The sequence below is a fragment of the Pelodiscus sinensis genome, chromosome 9 (assembly GCF_052426305.1).
Source record: "Pelodiscus sinensis isolate ZL-2025 chromosome 9, ASM5242630v1, whole genome shotgun sequence".
NCBI lineage: Eukaryota > Metazoa > Chordata > Testudines > Trionychidae > Pelodiscus > Pelodiscus sinensis.
The window spans coordinates 47,234,968-47,262,017 of record NC_143060.1 but is presented as its reverse complement, the minus strand read 5'-3'; the positions used below and the strand labels follow the sequence as shown (position 1 = coordinate 47,262,017).

The 27,050-nt window shown below is 43.2% G+C and overlaps 1 long non-coding RNA gene across 1 annotated transcript; it reads left to right on the top strand.

Moving 5' to 3' along the window:
- Nucleotides 1-313: 313 nt before the first annotated feature.
- Nucleotides 314-25,556, top strand: LOC112544211 (uncharacterized). The gene is made up of 3 exons (XR_003087533.3): nt 314-370; nt 13,186-13,287; nt 25,453-25,556. It is a non-coding gene; the product is annotated as an uncharacterized LOC112544211 (long non-coding RNA).
- The last annotated feature ends 1,494 nt before the right edge of the window (nt 25,557-27,050 follow it).

Sequence of the window (27,050 nt, the reverse complement as noted above, 5' to 3'; positions counted from 1 at the left end):
AACAGACAAACACGGCTACCTCTCTGAAATTGTAAGTTAACCATACACTGTTTGAAATATATGTTCTGATGTTTGATTTTAAACTTACCATCTATTAAATTCATTGTGTGTCCCTTAGCTCTTGTGTGATGTGAGGTGGTAAAGAACACTTCCTTTGTCACTTTCTCTACACCATGATTTTATAGACCTCAGTCATAATCCCCCATAGTCATCTCCTTTCTAAGCTGAAGAGTCCTAGTTTATTTAACCTCTCTGTATATGGAAATTTTCCATAATCAATCATTTCTGTTACCTTTCTCTCTATTTCTTTTCCAGTTCTAATGTACCCTTTCTGAGATGGTGGTGACCAGAACGGCACACAGTATTCAAGGTGTGAGCATTTATATTTCTGTATTATGATATCTTCTGCCTTATTATCTGTCCCTTTCCCGATTGATACTCATTTGATTAGCTTTTTTGCCTGCCATTGCACACTGAGAAGAGGTTTCCAGAGCACTATCCACAATGACTCCCCAATCTTTTTCTTGAGCGGAAAAAGCTAAATTTATGCACCCATTCTTTTTGTGTGCATCACTGGAATTATGTTATCCAGTCTGCATTAATTTACACTTATCAACATGGAATTTCATCTGCCATTTTGTAGCTCAGTCACCTTCATTTTTCCCCCCAAAATGCCCTCTGTTAACACATCAGCCTAAGACAGTTCCTCATATTTATCACCATAAAAAGTACAGCTCAGGTGTGGAAATCTCCCTCACTATCCTATGAGTGAAGATAGATGCAGAGTTCATACAGCCTTAATTTCCTTGAGTGTTCCTCTAGCACCCCAATCATCCACTGATTGTTTGGCAGGCTTCTTGCTTCTAATGTACTTTAAAAATATTTCCTGTTAGTTATGTCTTTTATTAGTTTCTCTGAATTGTTTTTTTGCCTGCCTAATAATAGTTTTACACTTTACTTGACAGAGTGTATGCCCCCTTCTATTTTCCTAAGTAGGATCTGACTTCCAGTTTTTAAAGGATGTCTTTTGTCTCCAACCTTCGCATTTACTCTGTTTAATGATGGTGGAATGGAGGCTTTTATTTTGTGTTTGTCATCTTACTGTTGTTCATAGTGTTTGCCTCTATTATGGTGTTTTTAAAAGGTTTTATTCAAATTGTGGGCCTCCATTTTCCTATTTGAGTTCACTGGGGTCATTTACAAACTAGGACCAAATTAACTCCATTGTGGGCTGATTCTTCAAAAGTGGTAACACCAACAGTTTTACTTAAGTCAATAAGGGCAGGTCTACACTATAGGGAAGATCAACGCTGCCACAGTCGATCTTCTGGGGTTCAGTTTAGCGGGTCCTCTATCTTACTTCAACCATCTGATGTGGCATGGACTAAGAGCTTCAGAAGCAAGGTAGGTCGGCTGAGTGACAGCAGAAATTAATTTGCACTTAGATTTTTTGGGGGGGGGAGAAAAGGAAATATGTATATATGGAAGCTTTTTTTCATTCACCATAATTCCTTAATTCTTGTGCTCTCTTTCTTTGATGCTCCTCTTGATTCAGTTAGCTTTTTTTTTCCAAGCTGACATTGTCTTCTACCAAAAATTCTAGTTCAGAATAAAATCAGAATGCAGTTGTTCAACAGGTGATCACATTTTAAGAACCACTCTGAAACTTGCATGATGAACATTCAATTTTCCCAACGTTTGGAGGTTCCAGGTCTAGCAGTCATGTTAGACTTTCATTTAAGTTGTTTGCAGTTTGAGGCATGTCTATGAAATACACTTTTTGTTCACGTGGGGGATGATTCAAGTCTACAGCTGTCACAAACAGTACATACGACCTAATTCATGAAGTACCTTTCAGTTGCTGCATTTCCACAGTAGGAGTAAATTAGAGGTAAAAAAGGGAATTGGCATGAAACATAAGATTAGAGTTTAAAAAAATCCTAGCAATATTATCTGAATGAAAAGCCACATAAAATATTTTGAATTAGTATTCTTGTTCTAGTCCCAATTTACTTTATTATAATTAGCTTTTGGTATAGCAGTTACATCTCACTAGTGATGATAAAATGATATAGATGAACTATAGAGTTTAAGTTCAATACATGCAATAATCCAGCCAGAGATCTGCAAAAATAGCTATAATGAGAATAACATGCTATTACCTTCTCCATACTGTTCTCTTAACAGTTAAGTCATCAGTCTACCCAAGTCTACAATGCAATGGAAAAGTTCCTTAGTAACTAAAACTGTAATCCCTCAAGAGACTAAAAAACAACAACCTCCTTACCTAAATCTCTGATGTTATCTCTTGGGCTGGGGTGATAAAGTCAAACACACCATGACCTTCCTTGAAGTTGTAGATGTATTTACTTTTCTCTGGACTGGACACTTTACCCCTTATGGTTCTATTATCCTACTACCCGGCGTTACTTGGGACAGTTGATATAACTGAGGTGAGGAGCCAGGGGAAGGGAGCTGTGTGCCTACCGCCAGCGCCTGAGCCCGCCCTCCACTTCCTTGTCCCTTCGCTGGCCTTAGTGAGTGACTGTCCCCGCCACTTCCCCCAGGAAGCCTCTTCTCCCTGCACTGCCAAGCTCCATGCAGCCCTGGGGAGAGGCATCTGTCTCTCATCTCTTCCCTCCCACAGTATCTTAAAATATTCACCTGGATAAAAAGGTTATCCCATGCAAAGTTTGGTTGTGGTAGCTCTTATAGTGTCCAAGTTATTAGCACACAAACATTCTCCTTTATATATTAGATTACAGGCAGTCCCCGGGTTACGTACAAGATAGGGACTGTAGGTTTGTTCTTAAGTTGAATCTGTATGTAAGTCGGAACTGGCGTCCAGATTCAGACACTGCTGAAACTGACCGCCAGTTCTGACTTACATACAGAATCAACTTAAGAACCCCAGGCGTCCCCAAGTCAGCTGCTGCTGAAACTGATCAGCAGCTGATTCCAGGAAGCCCGGGGCAGAGCAACTCTGCCTCGGGCTTCCTGTAGTCAGCGCTGGTCAGTTTCAGCAGAAGCTGACTTGGGGACGCCTGGGGCAGAGCAGCTGGGGTGCTACTGGACCAACCCAGCAGCACCCCATCTGCTCTGCCCCAGAAGTCCTGATTCAGCCGCTGCTGAAACTGACCAGCAGCGGCTGAATCAGAACCTGGGGCAGAGCAGCTGGGGTGCTGCCGGGTTGGTCCAGTAGTGCCCACGGGCGCTGCAGGACCAATCGGCAGCGCCCCAGCTGCTCTGCCCCAGAGTCCAAAACAAAAGCCTGGTCTGCTGGGGGGGGGGGAGCACACTAGCTGCGCCCCCCCCCCCAGCAGACCAGGGACACGGGGAGCAGAGCCACAGCGGCAGCGGGGTGCCGCGCCTCTGAGGCTTTGCTCTGGCAAAGCCTCAGAGGCGAGGGACCCCGCCACGGCTGCGGCTTCAGTCTGGGTGCCTGTGGTCTGCTGGGGACGGGCCCCAGCAGACCACAGGCACCCGGACTGAAGCCGCAGCTGCGGGGGGTCCCGCGCCTCTGAGGCTTTGCCAGAGCAAAGCCTCAGAGGCGCGGGGAACCGCCGCTGCTGCCGCTCCAGTCTGGGTGCCTGTGGTCTGCTGGGGACGGTCCCCAGCAGACCACAGGCACCCTGACTGAAGCCGCAGCCGCGGGGGGGTCCCGCGCCTCTGAGGCTTTGCCAGAGCAAAGCCTCAGAGGCGCGGGGAACCGCCGCTGCTGCCGCTTCAGTCAAAGCGGCAGCAGCGGCGGTTCCCCGCGCCTCTGAGGCTTTGCTCTGGCAAAGCCTCAGAGGCGAGGGACCCCCCCGCGGCTGCGGCTTCAGTCAGGGTGCCTGTAGTCTGCTGGGGACCGTCCCCAGCAGACCACAGGCACCCAGACTGGAGCGGCAGCAGCGGCGGTTCCCCGCGCCTCTGAGGCTTTGCTCTGGCAAAGCCTCAGAGGCGCGGGACTCCCCACGGCTGCGGCTTCAGTCCGGGCGCCTGTGGTCTGCTGGGGACCGTCCCCAGCAGACCACAGGCACCGGGTCTCAAGGGACAGCAGCAGCGGTTCCCGCGCTTCTGAGGCTTTGCTCTGGCAAAGCCTCAGAAGCGCGGGAACCCGCCCGGTGGCCCTGGTCTGCTGGAGACGGTCTCCAGCAGACCAGGGGCACCGGAGCAGCTTACGAACGGGGCTTTCTCGCCCCGACTTCCGGGGCGAGAAAGCTCCGTTCGTAAGTGCGGATCCGACCTAAGTCGGATCCGCGTAAGTCGGGGACTGCCTGTACTAGCTGGAGTTATCCGGCGTTGCTTGGTCTCACTCCCCACTGGCCAATTTGCTTCATCTCCCTGCCCCTCGCCAGCCCTGCTTCCTGCTGGCCAGTCCCCCTCCTCCCGATCTCCCCAGGCCATCCCTGCTCCCGTCGGCCACCCACCACCCCGATCTCCCCCGACCAGCTCTGCGGGCAGCCCCTTCCTCCCCCCGGCCAGTCCCAATGCCCCGACCCCTCCCCGCGACCAGCTCTGCTTCCTGACGGCCGCCCCTCTCCCGATCTCCCCTGGCCAGCCCCACTGCCCCCACCCACCTGCTCTGTTTCCCGCCCTCCCCCCGCTTCCAGCCAGCCCTCCTTCCCCCCAGCCAGTTCCTCTTCCTCGCCTCTGATCAAGTGTCCATTTTTTTTTTAAGACTACCTGGTAACTGTAGCCACAGGGGACAGGGCCGGGTGCCTGAGCTGTTGTGCATGTGGGGGGTGGGCTGAGTCTTGGATGGCTCTGGGGGCTGCAGGCAGTAGGCACGTGACCTAGGGTGGGTGGGGCTTCTGAAGCAGCGTAGCGCAGTGGGTTATTTTTTATTTTTACATTGAGATTGGGTCCGATTGGGTCCAAAAGTACCTTAAAACCTTTTCTGGAGAAAAGATTATCCCATGCAAAGTTTGGTTGTGGTAGCTCTTATAGTGTCCAAGTTATTAGAGCACAAACATACAAACATTCTCCTTTATATATTAGATATATAGAAATAAGCTGGTGGCAATACATGTATTTAATGACGTTATCCTATGTTTGTTATCTTCATATATGTGCAAATAATGTTAAGATGTATATAATATGAATGATCTGACAACTGTGCTTGTGGATGGAGTTATTTGGAAAACAACTGTGTGGCCCTTTTTTTTTTATTATAACATGGAAAAGAATATTATAGAATAAAACACTCACAAAAATATAAATATGAATGTTCCTTTTTTGGCACTAAACATGTATGATTAGTAGAAAACACTTTGAATTATTTACACTAATATTGAAAAGTGGCTATCACATAATTGACTCAATATCTGCTGAAAATATCATGCAATCAGAAGGAAGCAAGCAATACCGTGATAGAAAAATAGCACAAGGGATGTTGTTTCATATTAGACATTTCTTGTCTTGTTCTTCAGGCTCTGTTTTTGTAATATTGCTCCAAAGCAAACAGAGTTTTAGACTGGGGTATCTCTCTACTGCACAAACTTCCCACACAGTACATGGCATTAGTACGGTGCCCTAAACAAGAAATATCAAAAATCTACTGCCTAGTTTAGGATAGAAAGGCTCTGCACAAAGCAAGTGGAGAAAGACACATGAAATATTGTGCATTATTACTGTTTTCCAGCAGTTCTGCACACATGCAGTACTAAATGTAAACTAATTCCAAGTACAGGTAAGGGTCTGATCACTTGAGAAAGTGTCTTGAAAATGAATTACTCAGTAAATTGCTATAATGGATGAAATTATTCAGTAAAGAGAAATAAAGAAAAATATGTATTGTAGTTCTGCTTCTGACTATGAAGCTTTTGGGGAAAGTATCCAATGTGTAACTTAAACAATAACAGTAATATTTGCATAAACAGGAAAGAAAAATACCAATTTTGCCCATGTTTCTGCTATCTGATTCAGCAAGATCAGAAAGTACTGAACAGCCCCTTGAGGGTGGAGGTGACAATTTCCTTGGTGAGAGCCTGATCCACAGACCATTGGAATTAATGGGATTCTTTACCTTCAATTCAAGGTGCTTTGATTAGGGATGTGGTGTAAGTTGTGTGAGAGGAGATAGAGGTTAGTGTATTGCAGAGTCTTAAAGAAAAATTATTAAAAATAAAAGTATCAGCTTTATTTTTAGTCAGCAGTTGAGAAAATACAACATTTGTTAATAGAATTCTCTGGAAAGTTTATAACCATTGATAACAGGAGTACCTAGTTTAATGTATGTTCCTGTTGGCAGTAGAGACAAGTGTTGCTATACAAACATATTCATAATAGGATTCTTCTTTTCTGATCCTACTGCTGGGTGATCATATAATGTGTCTTTACTTGTTTTCATCAATTATTTAGAAAATGGCATAGAGAATACACTTTATAAAGTTTGCAAAGGATACCAAGCTGAGAGGGGTTGCAAGAGCTTTGGAGGTTAGGGTCATAATTCAAAATAATCTGCACAAATTGGAGAAATGGTCTGAGGTGATCAGATTGAAATTCAAGACCGACAAATGCAAAGTACTCCTCTTAGAAAGGAGCAATCTGTTTCACACATACAGAAAGGGAAGTGATTGTCTAGGAAGGAGTACTGCTGAAAGAGATTTAGGGGTCATAATGGACCACAAGTTAAACATGAGTCAATAGTTTGCTTTTTTTTGCAACAGTGTCAAACATGATTCTGGGATGCGTTAGGGAACTAGGGGTCATAATGGACCAAAAAATAAATAGGAATCAAGAGTGTGACACCATTGAGAGGGAAAAAAAGGCAATCATTCGGAGAGGCATTAACAGGTGGGTTGTAAGCAAGACACAAGAAGTGATCCTTTCACTCTACTCTGCACTGATTAGGCCTCAATTGGAGTATTATATCCAGCGCTGGACTCCACATTCCAGAAAAGACGTGGAGAAACTGGAGAAGGTCCAGATAAGAGAAACAAAAATGATGAAAGATCTAGAAAACATGACGTATGAAGGAAAACTAAAAGAATTGGGTTTGTTTAGTTTGTAAAAGACAAGACTGAGATAATAGATTTCAAGTACCTAAAAGGGTGTTAAAATGAGAAGGGAGAAAAATTATTCTCCTTAATCACTGATAAGACAAGAAGCAATGGGCTTAAATTGCTGAAAGAAACATTTAGAGTGGACGTTAGGAAAAGCTTCCTAATTGTCAGGGTGGTAAAGCACTGGAATAAATTGCCTAGAGAGGTTGTGGAATCTCCATCATTAGAAATATTTAATAACAGGTTAGACTGACATCTGTCAGGGATGATCTGGATGGTGCCTGGTCCTGCTATGAAGGCAGGGGACTAAACTTGATGACCTCTCGAGGTCCCTTCCAGTTCTGGTATTCTGTGATTCTAAGAGTCATTCATATCATGTGCATGTACATTTAGACTGGTAGTTTCAAAGGAGTCAAAGAGCATTAGACCCAAATCCCATTAAAATTTAGTGGGGATTTGGCCACTTAGCTATCTTACACATCTTTGGAAAATCTCATTTTAAAATGCATATTAATTAATCTTGACTGACATTTCAACAATAGTAAAACACTCCTACCCTTTTTCTGACTGGCGAATACAGAACTGCTACCTACTTAACCTGCCTTTTCTTGCAGCGGGGCAGGATGGGGGAGAAGGTGGCACAAGCCTGCATAAATAGGCTTTGAAATTGAATAGAATCAGCCTCTGGCATGCCAAAGATGGTACAAGTGAGTAGGCTATTTCCCCAGACTCACACATCTTGGCTCTAATGCTGTGAATATTTGCACCACTACATACAGGACTAGTTTGATATCACTGAGACTCTATGCATGTATACAGTTATACACAAGCCTAGACCCTTCATGATCAGACCTTTAGGGTACGTCTAGACTGGTGTGTTTTTCTGGGATACCAGAAACTCCACCGCGTCCAGAGAACGCGTTTGATCTTCTGCTTTTTTTTTGCGGAAGAGCAAACGCTCTCTTTCGGGGAGCCCTGTATACTTCATTCTATGAGGAATAAGGGCTCCTTTGAAATAGGAGTCTTTTCCATCATTTGGCCCTGTCTAGATGGGGAAATGGCGGAAAAGCCTCTTCTGGAAAAGTGATCGGAAAAAGCTATGCAAATTGCAGAGCACAATTTGCGTAGCTTTTTCCGACAAAGGACTGTAGTCTAGACCTAGCCTTAGAGAGACATCTGCCTCATCTTATTTCACTTGTCAGATAAGAGCAGTTGAGTGCCAATCTTAATTATTAACTCCAAACAGGCATTGTTGGCTTAATCCTCCAGCTAGTGTAAACTGGTGCAACTCACAATGCTCCATTGTTTTAGGTCAGAGCTCCATTGTTTTAGGTCATTTACTGCACATAGATTTTTGTGTTGATTATTTATTTATAAGTTCTAATAAAATGTTGCATTCCAGATCACTGAATATTAAATTAAGCTTCAAAAAGCTTGTGTTAAGGAAATTCCAATTTTCCATATTATTTTTCAGTGGAAACAGTACGTTTCCAAACATGTTATGTCTTTAAAGATATCACCAGTTTTATTAGCCTTGTATCTGTAAGCTTCTATCAAGTATGAAATTCAATTAATTAAATTCTAACACTGTGAGTAACACTAAGGATTTCTTTAGTGCAAGTAAAGCTCTACAACCCAATGCATTATTTCTATACCAAACATCACTTCTGATTCAAGTGTCTCTAGTACAAATCACTCAAGTGCTCTTATCTTGCTTTCTATAATCTTGTTCTGAGAGGTTTGAATCCTGGTGACTTGTTCAGAGGCAGTCAGTCTTTCCGGCAATCTCAGCTTAGTCATTTACTTGTCAATTCACATGCAGTACAGTACACGCCCAGTACACTACAATCACGGTTCTGTACAAACTGCTTCTCTTTCAACTAAAAAATCAGCAAGTTACAACTTTCCAAAATTGTAAAAACTTAACATCTCTAATATGGAAGGAGTTCAGTACGTGCCCAATGCCAAGGAAAGTTTAAAAACTGTGATACTTAGAGTAACTTCTTTTTGGTTTTGTTGATGACTTATGTTTCTGGTTTTACACAGCTTATCTGTTCTTTCAAAATTCTCTTGACAAAACTGAAGAAATGGTCAGAGGTAAACGGATTAAATTCAATACCGACAAATGCAAAGTACTCCACTTTGGAAGGAACAATCAGTTGCACACATACAAAATGGGAAATGATTGCCTAGGAAGGAGTTCTGTGAAAGCTGGTCTGGGTGTTATAATAGATCCCAAGGAAATCATGAATCAATGGAATACGGTTGCACAAAAAATAAATAAATGAAGGGGCAAACATCATTCTGGGATGTTTTATCAGGAATGATGTAAGCAAGACACAAAAAGCTATTCTTTTGCTGCCTCCATTCTGCACTGATGAGGCCTCAGCTCTATGCAAATTGCATAGCTTATTTAAAGGTAATTTTGAAATAAAGCGTGATTCTGACACATCCCTTAAGCCTCGTGAAATAAGAGTTACAGGGATGCTGGAATAGCACACCCGTAATTTCAAAATACATTTTGAAATTAAATAATGGTCATGTTCAAAGTTGTGGAATAGCTATTTTGGGATACTTCTAGTATCCTGAAATAGCGCCACTGTCTAGACATAGCCTGTGTGTTTAGTCTGGAGAAGAGGAGACTAAAACATAAAAGTTTTCAAGTACATACATTACAAGGAGGAAGGTGAAAATGGTTCTTGTTTACCTCTAAGGATAAGACAAGAAACGGCAGAATTAAAATGTAGCAAGGGAGATTTAGGTTGTACATTAGGAAAAACTTCCTAACTATCAAGACAGTTATTCATTGGTACAAATTGCCCAGGGAAGTTGTGGGATCTCCATCTCTGGAGGTTAAGAACAGGTTAGACAATAGTTCGAACTAGGGTGGTAATGTAGACAACCGGAGTTGCAAATGAAGCCCGGGATTTGAATTTCCCGGGCTTCATTTGCATAAAGCCGGGCGCCGCCATTTTAAAATGTCCGCTAGTGCAGACTCCGTGCCGCGCAGCTACACGCGGCACAGACTAGGTAGTTCAGACTAGGCTTCCTAGTCCGAACTACCGTTACTCCTCGTGAGTAACTAGTTTGAACTAAGGTGGTAGTGTAGATATACCCAGAGAGTCTTGATTTTTACTTAATCATGTCTCTTCTGGTCCTAAACTTCCATCATTCTATGATTTTGTGTCCAGTGCATTTTTAGAAAGTCTCTAATCCTAACATTAAAGTTTGTGTTCTCATTGGTTACTTATTGATAGTTTTAATCAGATTTCTGTTTTAACACAGTGGCAACTGAATGAAATATTGAAATACAAGCTTCCAGTAATGTCTTGTCCCATTCTTAATATGCAAATGGTTATTAAAACACAGATTTAGCAATTTGGCTAAGCCTGAAATATATTTTCTGAACAATTTCCTAATCAATATATTTTTAAGTTTTAGTAACTTACATGATGACATTTTCATATCCAATTTAAAACTGGTTTGACATTTTAAACTAATTCATAAGATACCTTTTCATATACAGATATCAGTTCTTGTTTAGTTTTGTATAATTTGAACATTAAGAGAACTTACCTAGGGACATGTTGTATCTTCCATCATCTGAAGTCTTCAGACCATAACTACATTTCATTTCTATAAAATATACTGCAGCACAAACAGAAATTATGGGCTTACTGCAGCAATTACTGGGGAAGGTTCCCTGTTATATAGAAGGTCAGACCAGATGATCATGATTGTCCATTCAGACTTGGAATCTATGAATACCTTTCACAGTGCTTGGTAGGGTGTTCACTCCATACTTGCCTGGAAAGGATTAATGTAGACTGAGAAAGGGACTAATTATCTCAACAGGTCACGGCTGAGGGGCATCAGGTGGCTAAATAATTCCCTGACTGAGGAAGCTCAGTTGAGGTATAACAGCCAGTCTGGATTTATACAGACGAGGGGGCTACTGAAAAGGAGCTGGGAGAAAATGGTGTTATAGGCCATAGGTATAGATGGATTGCAATTGCTCCCTAGGAAAAGAGAGGCTGGAAAATGGAAATCGGAGAGTGCCAAATGGTAAGGAAAAGATGCAGGGAAAGCAGTAAGGTCTAGAATGCAGCAAACCTTGGCTGCTTACTTAAAAGGTTATTGAGATGGAAAGCGAGAGCAGTTGGTGGGCCTGCTTTCCCTGCCAGTGGAACTATGGGGCAGTGAATTGACTAAGGTTGCTAAAGGAGGATTTTGGTACACTGGAAGGGGAAAAGAGTCATGAAGAGGTTGTAGTATCTGGTGGAGAAGGATAAAGAAATGGTATGCAACTCTGGGAAGATGTGTCAAGCCTGTAAAGCTAATTCCCAGAATGGTCAGAAGGAGACACCATCTAATAATGAGTCAAGCAATCAATCACACAGTGGGAAGGAAATAGAAATAAAGATGTAAGATCTAAACAATTATCCAGAAAAGTGAATCACCAACAAAAATGACTACTCAAGCACCGGTCAAAAAATATTCCATGAAATTGCTTTCCATTAGAATATTATGTTTCAACTAAAACATGTTATGGGAATGTGTCAACTTTGGTGAAATTTTCAATGGAAAAGTGTGGAAAAGAATTGTTCCTTTTGTTTGTTTAATGCCAAACTATTTCCACTTTTATATTTTAATATATTAATTAGAGTTCATATTATGAATATTATTTTGCATTATAATGGATTGGCTTTATTGAAAACTATTTTTCAGAATTCCAAATCTGCAAAAAATTTCAAAGTTTTAACTTTTTGTTTCTATTTGGAACCAAAACAAATTCTGAAATTTCTCACACAACAAATATTTTGTTCTCAGATCTGTTCCGCAATACACAATATACAAAAAAGAAAGCAAATGGGGAAAAAAATATAGAGAACCGCTTTTCTTTTAATTCTTTTTTTTTATTATAGTTGTCATAGGTATCACTTAGCACTATACAATATTTTCGGACAGAAATGTGGTATTTTTAATTTTATTCATTTGTTATGTCTCTTTAATTCACAAAATGGCTTTGTGAAAATATTTACCTCTACAACTTATCTCTTTTCTTTGTGACCATTCTATCTGTTGTTTCTCATATTGTAAAATGCTTATGGATATGTACTGCTGCAATAGTGATGAGAAATACAATTTGACCTATGAATAGGTACAATCCACTGGAGCTGTGCTCCCAAAGGCTAAGGATATGTGATGTCTAAACAGCATTGGAGTGAGCCTCCCACTCCAGGCCAATATACTTGGACTAGTGGAGCTCACACAAATGCTCTAACAATAACTGTATGGACAGCGCCTTGAGTTTGGGGCTCAGCCTCCCTACCACCCTTCTTCAGAGCCCCAGCTGCAGCCTGAGTTATGGTTTCAAAGCATGCTGATACAACTATTTTTAGTGTGCTAGCACATGAATTGCTAGCAGGGTCGGCCCACAACATTTTGGCACCTGAAGCGGGGAGCTCAAATGACTCCCCCATGCTCCTTCGCTTGGGCCAAAACTTTGAAAGGTCTCAATTCTGCTTTTTTCCTGTTCTTCTCCTCTCATGGTACTGCTCTGCTACCTACCCCAATAAAGGAGAACTAACTGCAGCAGACACAATTTTCTACATTCTACGTCTTAGTGGCGCCCCCCCTCAGTCTGGCACGTGAGGTGGCAGCCTCAGTTCGCCTCATGGTAAGGCCAGCCCTGGATGGTAGTCCTAGTCCAGGGGTTCTTAAATTATGGGCTCGGGGCCACAAGGTTATTATACAGGCATCACAAGCTGTCAGTCTCTACCCCCAACTGCATTTTCCTTCCAGCAGTAATAGTAGTGTTAAATATAAAAAATGCATTTATACTTTGAGGGGGGGTTAGATTCAAAGCTTTGCGGTATGAACTGGTCACCCAAACAAAAGTCTGCAAACCACTGCCCTAGCCCATCAACCTGCGCTACCAGGTTTGTTCCCACTCGCTTAGAAATGCTGTGTAGACATACTCATAGATTCTGCAGTGATGGGATCACATCAAAACCATGATAGATGCACTTCTGTGCTGCTAATTGCCCTCAGAATGTGCCTGTCATTGAGAATTCCAATGTACGCAAGAGGCTCCAGGCCCCTGTAATATAGTTTGATGCTATGCTGGGTTTTGTGGTGTTTTTGTGAATGTCCACACACCACAGCCTCACTCTTGTCTCTCCTCTGGCCCTAGGTTGACATCTTGGCCACACATGGATTCCATAGCCACAGATGAGGCTCTACAAATGCTGGGGAAATGGTGTCTGATTCTTCCTCACCCTTGTGGCAATAATGGGTAAGACTGATATGTAAAGAATCCATTTCATGTGTGGCTTCCAAAGGGATATCAAAGCCCAATGTGTGAAACTTTAACCTCACATTTGAGAGTTTTCATTTTATCTTGTCATATGCTACTATATTCTTTTCTGTTCTGGCATCTTTTTAACTGTTTTGATTATATGAGCTGGTACCACCTGATCTATATACCTGAACTCAGTGCTTAAGTTTTGAGTGTCCTGCTCAGTATTTTATCTTGCAATCAGATTGGGGGGAACATGTTATTCTCCCAATTTCCACTAATGATGCCAAAATGAGATACAACTCCAGCAAATACTCAGCTTTATAATAGGATCACCCCTCATTCTTTTTTCCCATGCTTTTAATGCTGTGAAACAGTTAGCACTGACATTTAAATTGTCATAAAGCTTCTGTGTCATGTGAACTATTTCTCAAGTCAGTCTGCAAACTCAGGAAAGGTACCTGGCATTGGTTTACATATTCAAATTTTGAAGGTTATTTTTCATCCTATTTGCCAGGGGCTTATTCATTTTAATAGCAACCTAGGTTCAAAGCTCAAAATGATACTCACTTACTATGAGCTGACCCAGTTTGACCTCCTACTTTATCCATTTAAAATATGTCTTCTGGTGTGATGAATTCCTCTGTGCCAAAAACAGTATTTAAATTTTGCAAATCCTTTGAGTTCCAGAGGCAGAAGCTGTTTCTAACAGTCAAGGCTCTTACATCAGTGCTAATTTAGCATGGGGAAGGCTAACGTGATAATAGCAGTCACCTATTTTCTAACCCTAATCAAAGAGCTTTATTATAATCAAGAAATTATATTCGACACAGTTTTGTTAATATGTTTAAGTGGCGAGATTTAATGCTTAGATCATTTTTGAAAATCGATCTTAGCCAGCCAAGTCACTTGGACCTTGCACTACTAAGGGGAAAAAAAAACCTCTAAATACATTTGAAAATGTAGGCCTTATATTATTGCAACTCTTATTTCCTCATCACTGTTGATCTTTTGGCTAGATAAGATTGTTCTGAGAAAGTCCATCCTACTTTATACACTGACTCTGGGATAGGACTTTGAAAACTTAGTTGGTGCCATGTGAATACTTTTGCAATGCAAATACGATGAATCAGCTTCTCAAACTTATATCCTGACTAACATGTCTTTGATGTAAAGATCATACCATAAGTTGAGGGGCATTCAGTTCTTAGAACTCTTGACTGGTTCCCTTGAGCCAACACAGGTATACTAAAGTTACAAGCAAAATGTATTAATCCAATTTTAAGTTATAGGAACATGACACAAACTACGTCTACATTGCACCTCTCTTGCGCAAAAGCCTATGCAAATGAAGCATGGATTAGCATATTGCCGCATTCCATGTGCATAATTAATTAGGGTCCGTTTTTGCACAAGAGGCTTTTGGTTTGTTTTTTTAATATTGTGTTTTATTAGACTTGTAGTTTATGTTTAAGTATAATCTTGACTAAGTATAAAAACTGAGAATAGCTACATTTATCTAAAGACCGATTTTATAATTCTTTTCTTTATTAAAACACACATCATCAGGCTATACTTTTAATTATAGTTGACCATATGAATTCCCAAATACTACATATCCATCTCCACTTAAAATGCTTCTCTCATTTGCATCAGACTATAAAATATGGCATTCCCAAAAATTGCCTTCTCCTGCCGATATCCTCCATATGCAGAGAGCATAGTTAAGCAGTTAAGGAACATGTGGCTGGACACATTGGCTATGTCTAGACTGCAAGCCTTTTTCTAAAGATACTTTCAAAAAAGTCTCTTTCAAAAAAGAGCGTCTAGACTACAACCAGTACTTTCGAAAAAGTAAGCTGCTTTTTCAAAAGAGAGCACCAAGGCAGTCTGGATGTTCTCTTTCGAAAAAGCACAGTTTGCATTATATAGCGTCTTTTTTCAAAAGAGCACTTTTTAAAAAAGGCATTATTCCTCGTAAAATGAGGTTTTCCGTGGTCAGAAAAACTGCCGCATTCTTTTGATTTACTTTCAAAAGAACACGGCAGCAGTCTAGATGCAGGGGAAGTTTTTTTGAAAAAAGCCACTTTTTTGGAAAAAACCTTTTAGTCTAGATACACCCATAGTGTTTCAATTTATATTGCAAGAATACTGATTAGATACATCTTACTGTATACTCCAGAACTAGTACTGGATGGCTACTAACATTTCATCTCATTTCCTTTTATTTGTAATCATATTTTGGTGGTATTTAACCGATCCTTGCATTGTTATATCAAAAGACGTACATGCCATTCAATTTTTGTTGGTAGTTAATCAGTTTCTTTTAATGATAAAATATTGTAATGGAATAAAAGGTTTGTGGTGAAAACCAGATATCTAAGTTGATAATGATCGTGTGGTTGTAGGCTGTAAGCCTCTTCCCCTGCCGTCTAAGCTTTAAAAAGAATTCACTATTATTTTTCAATAATATGGGTCATTTCAGGTCACAATATCTAATCAAAATATTTTTGATGGACACTTACCTTAGGCTATGCTGTGTGGTTAGTTAATTTTGTACTTTATATAGCACCTTTTATCCAAAGTGGCCTGATTAGAGGACCTCACCTAAGCATGAAGTCTTCGCTTGTGGGTTCTCTCTCTGACCTTGAATTATATCTGAGCTTCCTAAGGAGGTATGGAAAATACACTCTGAACTTGGGATGCCTAGCTTTCAGCTACTTAAAGTACGGTTGTCACATTTTTGAGTGCACTTGCATAATGGGGTGGGGGCTCTGTAGAAGATCTGTTCATCCACTATGGCTTTTCTAGCCACAAAAGCATGTCTGCTAGGCCTGGGACAATAGGCGATTGTTATGGACTAGCAGCACCTGAATATGTCATACCTGGGAAGATCAAAAGAGTAACTGTCTTCAGGCAAACTGGTTTTATCCACCTTCTGTGCAGAGGCCAGGTGTTTGGAGTAGTGCAAAATATCCAGATACAGAACGAAGACACTAAGGCTTAATTATTCCAGCCCCCAGAAAGCAGCAGTAGCGATGTTGGTAGGAGACACTCTCCTGCTGACATGGCTCTGTCACCACTGGTCCTTCAGTTGATGTAGCTTACATCACTCAGGGGTGGCTTTATTCACACCCTTGAGCAACAAGCTCTCTCCTGTTGGCTTATTGCCCGCACTAGCAGCAGTGCGTAGGTACATTTGAACAGCTGTAAACTGCTTTGTGGCTGTAGCTTGTGATGGTCATACTAGTTTAGAAAGAAAACAGATTGTTTGGGTCATGAGAAGTCTCTTAGTGAGAGAGAAAGCGGGCGGGGAAAGGGAGGGAATTTGCCCAGCTAGGGAAGAAGTCTCCATGTTCCAGGGCAAGCCATGCACTGGGAAGATGGACTCTGGATAACCCAAGGGAGTCTGACCCTCTACAAGGGATGCTCTGGAGTGGTGAGTAAACTGAGGCAGGGAAAGCATAAGGGTTATTTTTGTAATGATCTATATATTTCTCATGTGATTGAGAAAAGGGGCAATGGCATGGCACTCTGTGCAAAATATCAGTGTGTTATCTATGACATCTACTACTAGCCTGCTGAGAAAGTTAAATGGTAACCTAGGGTATGTTTAGACTACATGGTTTTTTCGAAAAAAACCAGCCAAACAAACAAAAAAACACCCTGCCTTTTTTTCGGGGGGGAGGGAGGGGGGGCAAAAACAACAAAAAAAAAACACTTCACCTACATCCACACTTCAATGGGAATCAGGAATAGGGGAGTATAAACTAGAGGGGGAGAGTCTGAGAAATAAGTGAACACTGGCAGCTGAGTCACATGGTCATCGTTCTTATTAGAGGTTGCTAGACAGAGAGTCTGCATTCCAAGTATGTGCATGGAGGACCCTAGAGTAGGATAGTGCTAAGGCTATGTTCATCCTACAAAACCTTAACATGTGCAGAGGCAGGATTCCCCTTGCAGAAGTCTGGTGGGTAACTGCCAGGGGCAGCCAAGCATGTCTGTGACAGTTTGTAGCTTAAGTTGTTTGTTCAGGTTCAGTGACTGCAGGGGGAAAGAACGGTGGTTGTTTGTCATGAGAAAAGGACCTTTCTACATGCATTATGGTGGCTAAGAGCCTGACCTAATTCTTTGCAGGCATAGGGCACCCTGCAAAGAGGAAGTTGGTGGCTGGCCAGCCACACTGACAGCGCTAGGAAACAGAAAAATACAGAAGCCATTCATTCAGAAAGTCAGATGTTTTTCATGCCCTTAGGTTTTAAGCCACATGTATTTAGAAATCAAACATGTTATAGCCATACCTTTGACAAGGGTCATTCTGGGTATGTCTACACAGAGGAAAAAGCTGCACAGCTAAGCCCTACAACTCTGGAAGCAATGAGTCAACGAGCTTGAGCCAACGGACTTAGGCTAACAGGATTCACGCAGCAGGGCTAAAAATAGCAGTGTAGATATTCAAGCTCGGGCTAGAGGGAAGAGGGTTCTTGGAGCCCAGGCCCCATCCCAAGGCCCAGTGAGTTGTTTAAAGGCTTTTTTCTGGGAGGAGAGTTGTTTCACAGATGTACCCTCTCTGGTGTTTAACCTAATGTTAAACTCTACAGTGGTAGCCACTAGCCACTGTAATATGCAATTGGCCTCTGTAGGGTAATTTTACTTATTATAGACTTCTGGGGAGTTTACTGTGTTAATGGGGGAGATCTCCACTTCTGTGCACTTGCAGGGCTAAAAGGCAGATTACTGGTTTGTCTCACGCACCTCTGGATTTCTTGTCAGTTTATAGTGTCAGCCGCTGTATTGACCAGTTCAAACACTAATCACAGTGAGCTGAATCCTGACCTTGCTGCTTTGTAGGCTCAAAGTTCAGGCACGGTTCTGCAGTTGAGCAGGAATCTGCACTCAAAGGTCACTAGTCAGATCCCAAGGAAAAACTGCCTTCTCAGCAATGGCTGTGGGAGTATTCTGCTGCCACCCCACTCGTTTCCCTATTCTGAAGGTGGAATATGTTCCTCCATTTCCCTGCTGCCATGTCTTAGGAATGGAGATTCTAGAGGAGATGAAAGACCTCCTTGCCTTGCCCTGAAATGCCAGATCTTAACAATGGCTCTAGTATAGGGCTGTAAGTCAAGGATGACCAGGGCTCAATCTGGCCCCAAGATAGAAGGAAGGATGGCCTGCTGGTTTTGGCACTAGCCTAGGATTTTGGGAGAGAAGGCTTCAAGTTCCTCCTCCACCACAGGCTTCCCATGTAACCTTGGGCAAGTCTCTTAGCCCCTCAATGCCTCCATTTCCCATCAGTAAAATGGGGATAACAGCATTGCCCTGCCTCATGGGGTGTTGTCAGGGTAAGCACATTAAAGGTTGCTGTGATGGATGATCTTTGCTAATTAGGTTCTGTAGATAGCTTTTCTCCCTCCCTAGTAACATGAGGGTGGGGGACAAAGAAGAGCCCACGGAGTCATCCCAACTTGCCAGAAATGTTTTATGAGGTTCTGTCCAAATTTTCCATTTCTGCCCTCTTGTTTCCCCATCAATCAATAGAGCTCCCCTGTACAGGAGTAAGGGATCTGTACTTCCCCCATGATTTTCCCTTCTGCAATTTGACATTTAAATCTCCTATAATGTCACATGGACAAAAATAACATGCATGGAACAATGGGATACCGACATAGTGCATAAACTAAGTTGCAATATGCTCATAGACCCTGGGTCACAGTGAGACCCGATGTAAACAGGAGATTCATTGACATGGATGGACTAGGCCCTCCTACTCTGCATTTTCCCCTATGTATTCAGTGGTTAGTATCTGAAATGTGTGTGAGGGGTTAAAGTAAGAGGAAGCTGGGTTGCAAAATTCCCTTTTGTCTGCTAAAAAGCTTCCCTGCCTGTCCCTGGCTTGGGGAGTACAACGTTCCCCCTTCCCCCCCCCCCTTTCAGAGTGAAGAAGCAGCAGAATAGAAGAGGGGATCATTTCTTCTGGCTTCACATGCTGGGGAACACAGATTCTGGTGGCTTGATGCACTTTTGTTGATATTGTAATAGAACATAACTTGCCTCCAGCAAGTTAGTTAAATGTCAGGTCCAATTATATTTTGGCACAAACTCTTCCTCCTCTAGCATTGTAGAATGGTAGAAAATTGCACTAGCAGTTTAAACATTTTCCAGGGGAAAGAGAATCCCCTCATCTGTATTTTTTGTTTTGTTTTAAAGATTTTGCACCCTGGCCAAGTGAAAATGATAGTCACATAAATAACACAGATCTGAGCAGGCACATTTTGTTTGGGAGTCTATGAGCTTGCTTGAGGGACATCCATTCCTTTTTATATACCTTTCTTCTCTTGTCCTCTATATTGTTCCTATGGAACATGCTGTGATCAGAAAATAATGTGCTGCTAATCTTCATGCATCATCAATTCTGACCCAAAAAACACTAATAGCGGGGAGCTCCTATGTCTTCAACCTCTGATTAGCTGCTCCTATGTTCCATTACCAACACACCAGCAGGGTACTGGTCATTTTACAAGAAACCAGTAAAAAGTAAATGTTGGCATCATGGAAAATATGGCGGGTGAGTTCTGTTACCATTTTTTACCAAACATAATTTGACACCTTAGCAAAGATTAAACCAAGTCTGAGGCTAGATCTACACTGCAAAGATAAATCAGAAAAAGAAATGCAATTTGCGGTACACAAATTGCGTGTCTTTTTCCGCTTTACTGTCAAAAGAGGCTTTTCTGAAATTTGGCATGTCTACACGGTGCCACATTTTGGAAAAAAGTCCTCTTTCAGCATATCCCTTTTTCTTCATAAAAATGAGGTTTACAGGGATGGCGAAAGAGTGTGCCACTTTTCTGAAAATTTTTCCAAAAAAGGAAACGCTTTCCTTGAATGTGGCATTGCTTTTCCAGGATACCTCCAGTATCCCGGAAAAGCGCTGCAATCTAGATGAAGACTGAGAGAAGATAGCTCTCCCAGTGTGCTGATTACAGACTCGCTGCCCAAATTACAGGAATTGGCCTGGATTGTACCTGGTGCATATGGAGCTACCCACGATACCTGGCAATGGCTAACTCCCCATTGTGTGAAAGAATAGTGGACTAAACACACTCTTTTTCTTATGTGCTGGTTAGTGTTGTTGTTAAGTGATCATTTGCCATGCTGATTTTTAACTAATGGATATAAAAACATTCTCTAATTGGTACTAAAGAAATGAAATGATTAAAAAGGGCAGGGTTTGGGTCTTCTTTTAGTTTTAAATACAATCTCCTGCTCCATCCTGCCCATTAGAAAGGCATTATTCAGTTGTCCAAGTGCAGGTCTGACAGCCAGCAACTCCTACATTCTAATCCTCATCCTGATCCTGACTCACTCAGTGTAGTCTTAAGCTAGTCATTTAGGCAGCGTTATTTCATGATAACATCCGTTATTCCAAAATAATTATGCAAGCATCTACAGAGCTAGCCCGTTATTTTAAAATAATGGGCCGCTTATTCTGGCATTTGTAAGCCTCATTCCACGAGGAATAATGCCTCTTCTGAAATAGCTATTTTGGAAGTGGGCTGTGCCCACGAAAGCTCATGATACCCATCTACATATTTTGTTAGTCTATGAAGTGCTACCACACCATTTGTTATTTTTTTTAAGTTTATCCTGTACAGACTAACTCGGCTACCCCCTGAAGTTCCTTTAAAATAGTGGGGACAGGGTGAGGGAAGAAGAGGGAAGAACAGAAATGGGATGGGGGGGGGACGCTTGGACTCCAAGGACTCTTTCCATTGCTTGAACAGAGGAAAGAACTAGACTTTCAGTAGCCAGTATGAGGCTTGTACCTATTGGAGACTTTATTTAAAAATTAATATTGTTTGTTAAATGAGTGAGGTCAATTCTGAACAGAAACGTGCAAGTTAGCTATAGTCTTAGCCTGAGGCGATTTTAATTGAAAAATATCAGACAAGACTTACCAAGTAGGGAGAGGATGTAATGCTATTAAGTAAGAATACCCTTTCCCCTGATCTTAATGTTGACAATGATCCTGCCATACACAGTTGTGCTTGATGGTCTTGCTTGCAGATTTCAACAGCTCAAATATTCTTGTCAAAATGACAGTTTTCTGATATTCACTAAGGGTGCGTCTAGACTACAGAGTTTTGTCGACAAAAATGGACTTTTGTCGACAAATCTATACCTGCGTCCACACTGCCTTTGAGTTATGTCGACATAACATCGACAAAACTCAGCAGTTTTGTCGACGTATGTAAACCTCATTCTACGAGGAATAACGCCTTTTGTCAACAGAGTTCTGTCGATAGAAGGCATTATTGCATCTACACTGTCCTTTGCATCCACACTGTTATGTCGACAAAGCGGCTTGCTTTGTCGACAGAACTGGATGTTGTCTAGATGCTCTTTGTCGACAGAAGCTTTGTCGACAGTATCTGTCGACAAAACTTCTGTCGACAAAACCCTGTAGTCTAGACATACCCTGTAGTATGTAATGGATCAACACACTCAGCCTGAGAAAATAACTACATGGTTTTCCCATTAACTATGTGGTAGTATCTGTACTTTCTAGGGCCTAGTCTACACTAGAGTGAAAGGTGGACTTAAGAGATGCAACTCCAGCTAAATTAATTACATATCTGGAGCTGATGTATCTTAAATCACCATCCACACGTTGGGAGGTTGATGGGAGCAAACACTCTTGTCAGCTTCTCTTACTCCTCATGAGGAGCAGGAGTACCCATGCTGACAGGGGTGCTCTGTAAGTTCAAATTAGCGAGTCTTCACTAGACTCACTAAATCAAACTTTGGAAGATCGACCACGGCAGCATCCCTCTTCTGTGTAGTATAGATGTGATCTAAGTGAGTTATATTTTGTGCTTATGCATGATTATGAAGAAGAAATGCACTCACTAATGTAAGTTTAATGTGCATACATTTCAATTATTGTACAGATAATTAATATTTCTAACATTAGCAATAAAATCTCTTATTTAATTTGTCTTGGAAAATTAACATATTTTACTTCAGCGTGTATCCCAAATCCTGCATACAGTCATTATACATAATAGGCTTAAAAAAATAAAATTTACAGCTGAATCTTATCCTCAGATGATGTTCCGCACTAATTAACCCAATTTAGTTGTTATATAGTTCAAGATGCTCTGCTTCTGCCACTTATACGCTCTATTTAACTCTTTTCAGGCAGAAAACAATGTGAATATATGCAAGCAAGCTCCTGCATATGTTAGTCTAGTGCATCGCCCATTGTTTGATGCATGTGGTGGATGCAAAGTGATTATTGTAACTGAGTAGAAAATTATTGTTCTCTGCTTTAAAAAAAATCACACATTTTCCAATACACTATGTTCCTACAAGTGAGAGACTGGATCTATGCAAAACAACAGATATGTACTTAAAATTCAAATTTAAAAATAAACACTTTTCAAAATGATCAAATCTGTATAATTCTGTATAGTGAAATCTATCTGCACACTTGTAAAACACATTCTTTATAAGTTGCATTGATAGACTCTCTAAATGAATTTAAATGTTTGGAAACACTGCAGCAAATATATTTTAATGCCAAAAAATGGTGATTTATATCCCAGACACTGATCTGGTAAGTAAATGTAACTAAGTGGTTTTTACCTATGAAAGCTGTTAGTCTTTCAGGTGCAATAGGACTCCTCATTGTTGTAACTATACCCCTAGTACAGTTGAATAGAATTGTGTGGATGGCAATATAATTCCTTGTACACTCAAACAAGATTTGTGTGTCTGTATTTCTGCTGGGATTTTCCACCTTTAACTTGGAGAATGAGATGTCATCTTTTTTTTCCTGAGTGTGTGCATGTGTGTGAGTGTGTATAATCACTTTAATAATAAGCTTTCAGAATAATTACAATGAATTCTCCAAATTCTACATGTGCATATTATGACTACATGAATTCTGAGTAACTGCAAATTGCATATGAACAAAAGCTTCTATTATTTATTTGGATTCATATAAAAGAAAAAAGGCATGTTGGTTTTTTTTAAAAAAATCAAGGTATCATCCAAACAAAAACTGGTTGATTTGTAGAAAACATGATGGAATGACAGGCCTGCATATGGAAATGCTCCTTTTTACACAGAACAGTCATACTTGTCACCATTAAGAGCTTTACAGTTACACATGAAAGTATCTAGTGTTACAGTGGTGTTCCATGGATTACATAAAAGGAATACCCCAATTATATGAGAGAGAAATGTTTTTCCTTTGTCATTAATTATGTGGAAGCCAGGCTTCTGCTCCTGGGAAGATGTGCAGACATGCAGAACTTGGAACTGTGGAAGCAGTGCTGTTTTGACTCATGTTATCCCTGGCCATACTGTTTCTAGTACACTAGCTCAAGCAGATCAAGCACATTCGCATCTCTTACATCTCCACCCAGGCTACGTCTACACTACACTACACTGTTCTTCCAGAAAAAACTACGCACATTGTGTACCCCCCTCCTCCACCCTGAGGCCTACCCCCCCCCCCCCCATCAGCCCCTTCCCTTGAGGCCCTTGTTCCACTCCAGTCCCCTGCCCATCGCTTGCTGCCAGCACTCAGGAAGTAAAGGGCAGTGGGACGTGGGGTGGATTTGGTGAATGCCAGGAGGTGGGGGCCTCAGAGCAGGGGTGGAACAAAGACAGGGGGAAGAGCAACGTGGGCAGGCTATGGGGGAAGAGTGAGAGGGGGCCTCAGGACAGAAAGCAGGCAGGGTCATGGCCCAGGCATCTGTGATCTCAAAGATCAACAACTTTTGGGGGAGGCTTAGTATCCCCTGGCTTATTAAACCTGCCACCCATTAACCTGATTAGCTTTAGGTATTTGAGTTTGAAACTTAGCTTTGGTGTCATTATGAGCTTTACAGCAAGTACATATAAAGTATCTTTCCCTAGAATACCTGGGTGCTCTACATATGATTAGAACTGCTGCAATACAGTGCTTTCAGAAAGGGAAGCTGTATGCTGCACTCTGTCAAAAGGGTCAAATGAACTTTCTTAAGGAAGTCTCAGAGGGGTAAGCGTGTTAGTTTGTATCTTTAAAAACAACAAGTAGTCCACCTTAGAAATTAACAAATATTTTAGGCCATGGGCTTTTGTGGGTAAACTTCACTTCATCTAATTTAGTGGAATCTAATGAAGTGGGGTTTACCCACAAAAGCTCATGGTCTAATAAGCCCTGGTCTATAATATTTTGAGATAACTCCCCCTTATTTCGAAAAAAAACAAGTGAAGTGTGCACAGTACCAAGCCCATTATTTTGAAATAATGGGCTTGTCATTTCAAAATAGTAACTCCTGTTTGTCATGAGGAATAACGCTTATTCCAAAACTGTTATTTCAAAATAGCGTAAGTGTGGATGATCAGCTGCTGCAATTTCAAAATAATTGGCCTCCAGAGGCCTCTCATAGCTGCACTTGTGGCTGCTCTGGCCACACACCTGACAACTCTACTGCTCCCCTTCTCCTGCAGACTTTAAAGCTGCAAGGAGAAGGGAAAGGGCTTGTGGCACTAGGAGAGCCCTGCTAGCCCATGCCACACAGCACCCTGGAGTGGAGCCATGAGTGACTCCAGCACTTGCTCTCTGCCCCCCTCGGCTGCCAGCACCCTCTGATGCCCCCAGCTAGGGGTGAAAGAGAGCACAAGCCTGGGCTGGTGCGGTGATCCTGGATCTCATTGAGGGCTGGGGAGGAGGCCAACGTCCAGGATCTCTGCACCAAGAAGAACAATGCCGATGTCTATGGCCAGATGGCTGCTAGACTGGCAGAGAAAGGGCACACCAGGACTCTGGACAAAGAGGAGGGGAACTCAGTAGTAGTGTCTCTGTCAAGTGGCTTCTGCTACTCACACACACCTCCCCCAACACACACGCACCCTTCAGAAGGAAGCCAAGTTGCTAGTCCCCATCCCGCCCGTGCCTTCTTGTCCTTGGAATGTGGGGGTAGTGATGCTCCCCTGAGACATCCGTGCCCCTGCAGGAAAGTGCCCACTATGTAGGCAACAGATGGCCTTACTAGAAGCACATTGCCATTGTCTAAACCGAGGCCTTTGGTGTTGGCTCAGAGATTAGGGCTAGGATTCATGCATAGTGTCTCCTGGGATGACTGCCCTTGTCACTTTTCTTCACAGCTGGGCCAGCTATGAGTGTGGCAAGTCCACCACCATCTTCCTGATGCTGTGAGATCCACCAGAGGAACAGTTCCTCATCCAGGGTTTCGATATGGAGTACTGAGGGTACGTCTACACTACAGCGCTAGTTCGAACTAACTTAGTTCGAATTAGTTAATTCGAACTAAGCTAGTTCGAACTAGCGCATCTAGAACTAAAAACTAGTTCGAACTAGCGTTTTGCTAGTTCGAACTAGCGCGTCCACACTGATTGGACGCAGGGGGGCATTTAAGGGCAGCTGAAACCGGTTCTGGCAGGGCATCAGGTCAGCAGTTGCTTTGTGTGGCTGCTGTCTGAGGCTATCTGAGGCTCGTGCTTAAAGGGACCCCCCCTGGACAGCCGGTTCTCAGCTTTTCCTGCTTGCTTGCCAACCTCGCCGAGGGACAGCAAAGCGTCGGTCTCTGTGCCCGTCTGTGTCGGTGCTTCCCTTCGGGGGGGCCGCCGCAGGTGGCAACATGGAGCCACGGCTCGCCCTGCACCTTCTGGTGCACGTTCTGGACTTGCTGCTGCAAGCCTGCCAGCAATGGCTCGAGGCTGCCTGGCACCACCTGGGGAACGTCAGCCCCCTGCCTCTCCGCCTGGCCGCCCTGGGGGCCGTGGAGGAGCCGCGGCGGCGCCCCGGCACCGGCGTGCCCCGCCGCATCTGGCGTCTGGACACCAGCAGCGACTGGTGGGACCGCATCGTCCTGGAGCACTGGGACGACCGACAGTGGACCCAGAACTTTAGGATGAGGAGGGACACCTTCCTGGAGCTCTGCGAGTGGCTCGCCCCTGCCCTGCAAAGAAGGGACACTCGCATGAGGCCCGCCATCCCCCTCCAGAAGCGGGTGGCCATCGCCCTCTGGAAGCTCTCCACGCCGGACAGCTACCGATCCGTCGGGAACCAGTTCGGCGTGGGGAGATCCACTGTCGGAGCAGTGCTCATGCAGGTACGGCGCTCGTCGGCCACCGAGCCGGGGGGGAGGGGGGCTGCGAGGAGGGGATGGGCCGCCCCAGGGACAAAGGGGGGGGCGGGAGGAGGCGAAGGCGCCCCGCACCGGAGGGGTCGGGCTGTCCCGGCCGTACTACACGCCGCCAGGGGGGTTGCTTCCGGGAGTGGGGCGCGGGGCACTGCCAGGGCACGCACGCTCCCAGCCACCCGGGCGCCCCACTGATTGACGCTTTGCTGTGTCTCTCTCCGCAGGTGGTCAAGGCCATCAACCGGGTGCTGCTCCGCAGGGTGGTCCGCCTCGCCAACCCGGATGCCGTCATCCGGGGATTCGGCGCCCTCGGCTTCCCCAACTGCGGGGGGGCCATCGACGGGACGCACATCCCCATCCGTGTCCCGGAACACCAGGCGTCCCGGTACGTGAACCGCAAGGGGTACTTCTCCGTCATCCTGCAGGCCGTATGTGACCACCGGGGACAGTTGACGGACATAAATGTGGGCTGGTCCGGCAAAGCACACGACGCCCGGGTGTACCGGAACTCCTCCGTGTGCCAGCGGCTGCAGGACGGGACCTTCTTCCCCGACCGCCACATCAGGGTCGGGGACGTGGACATGCCCGTCTGCCTGGTGG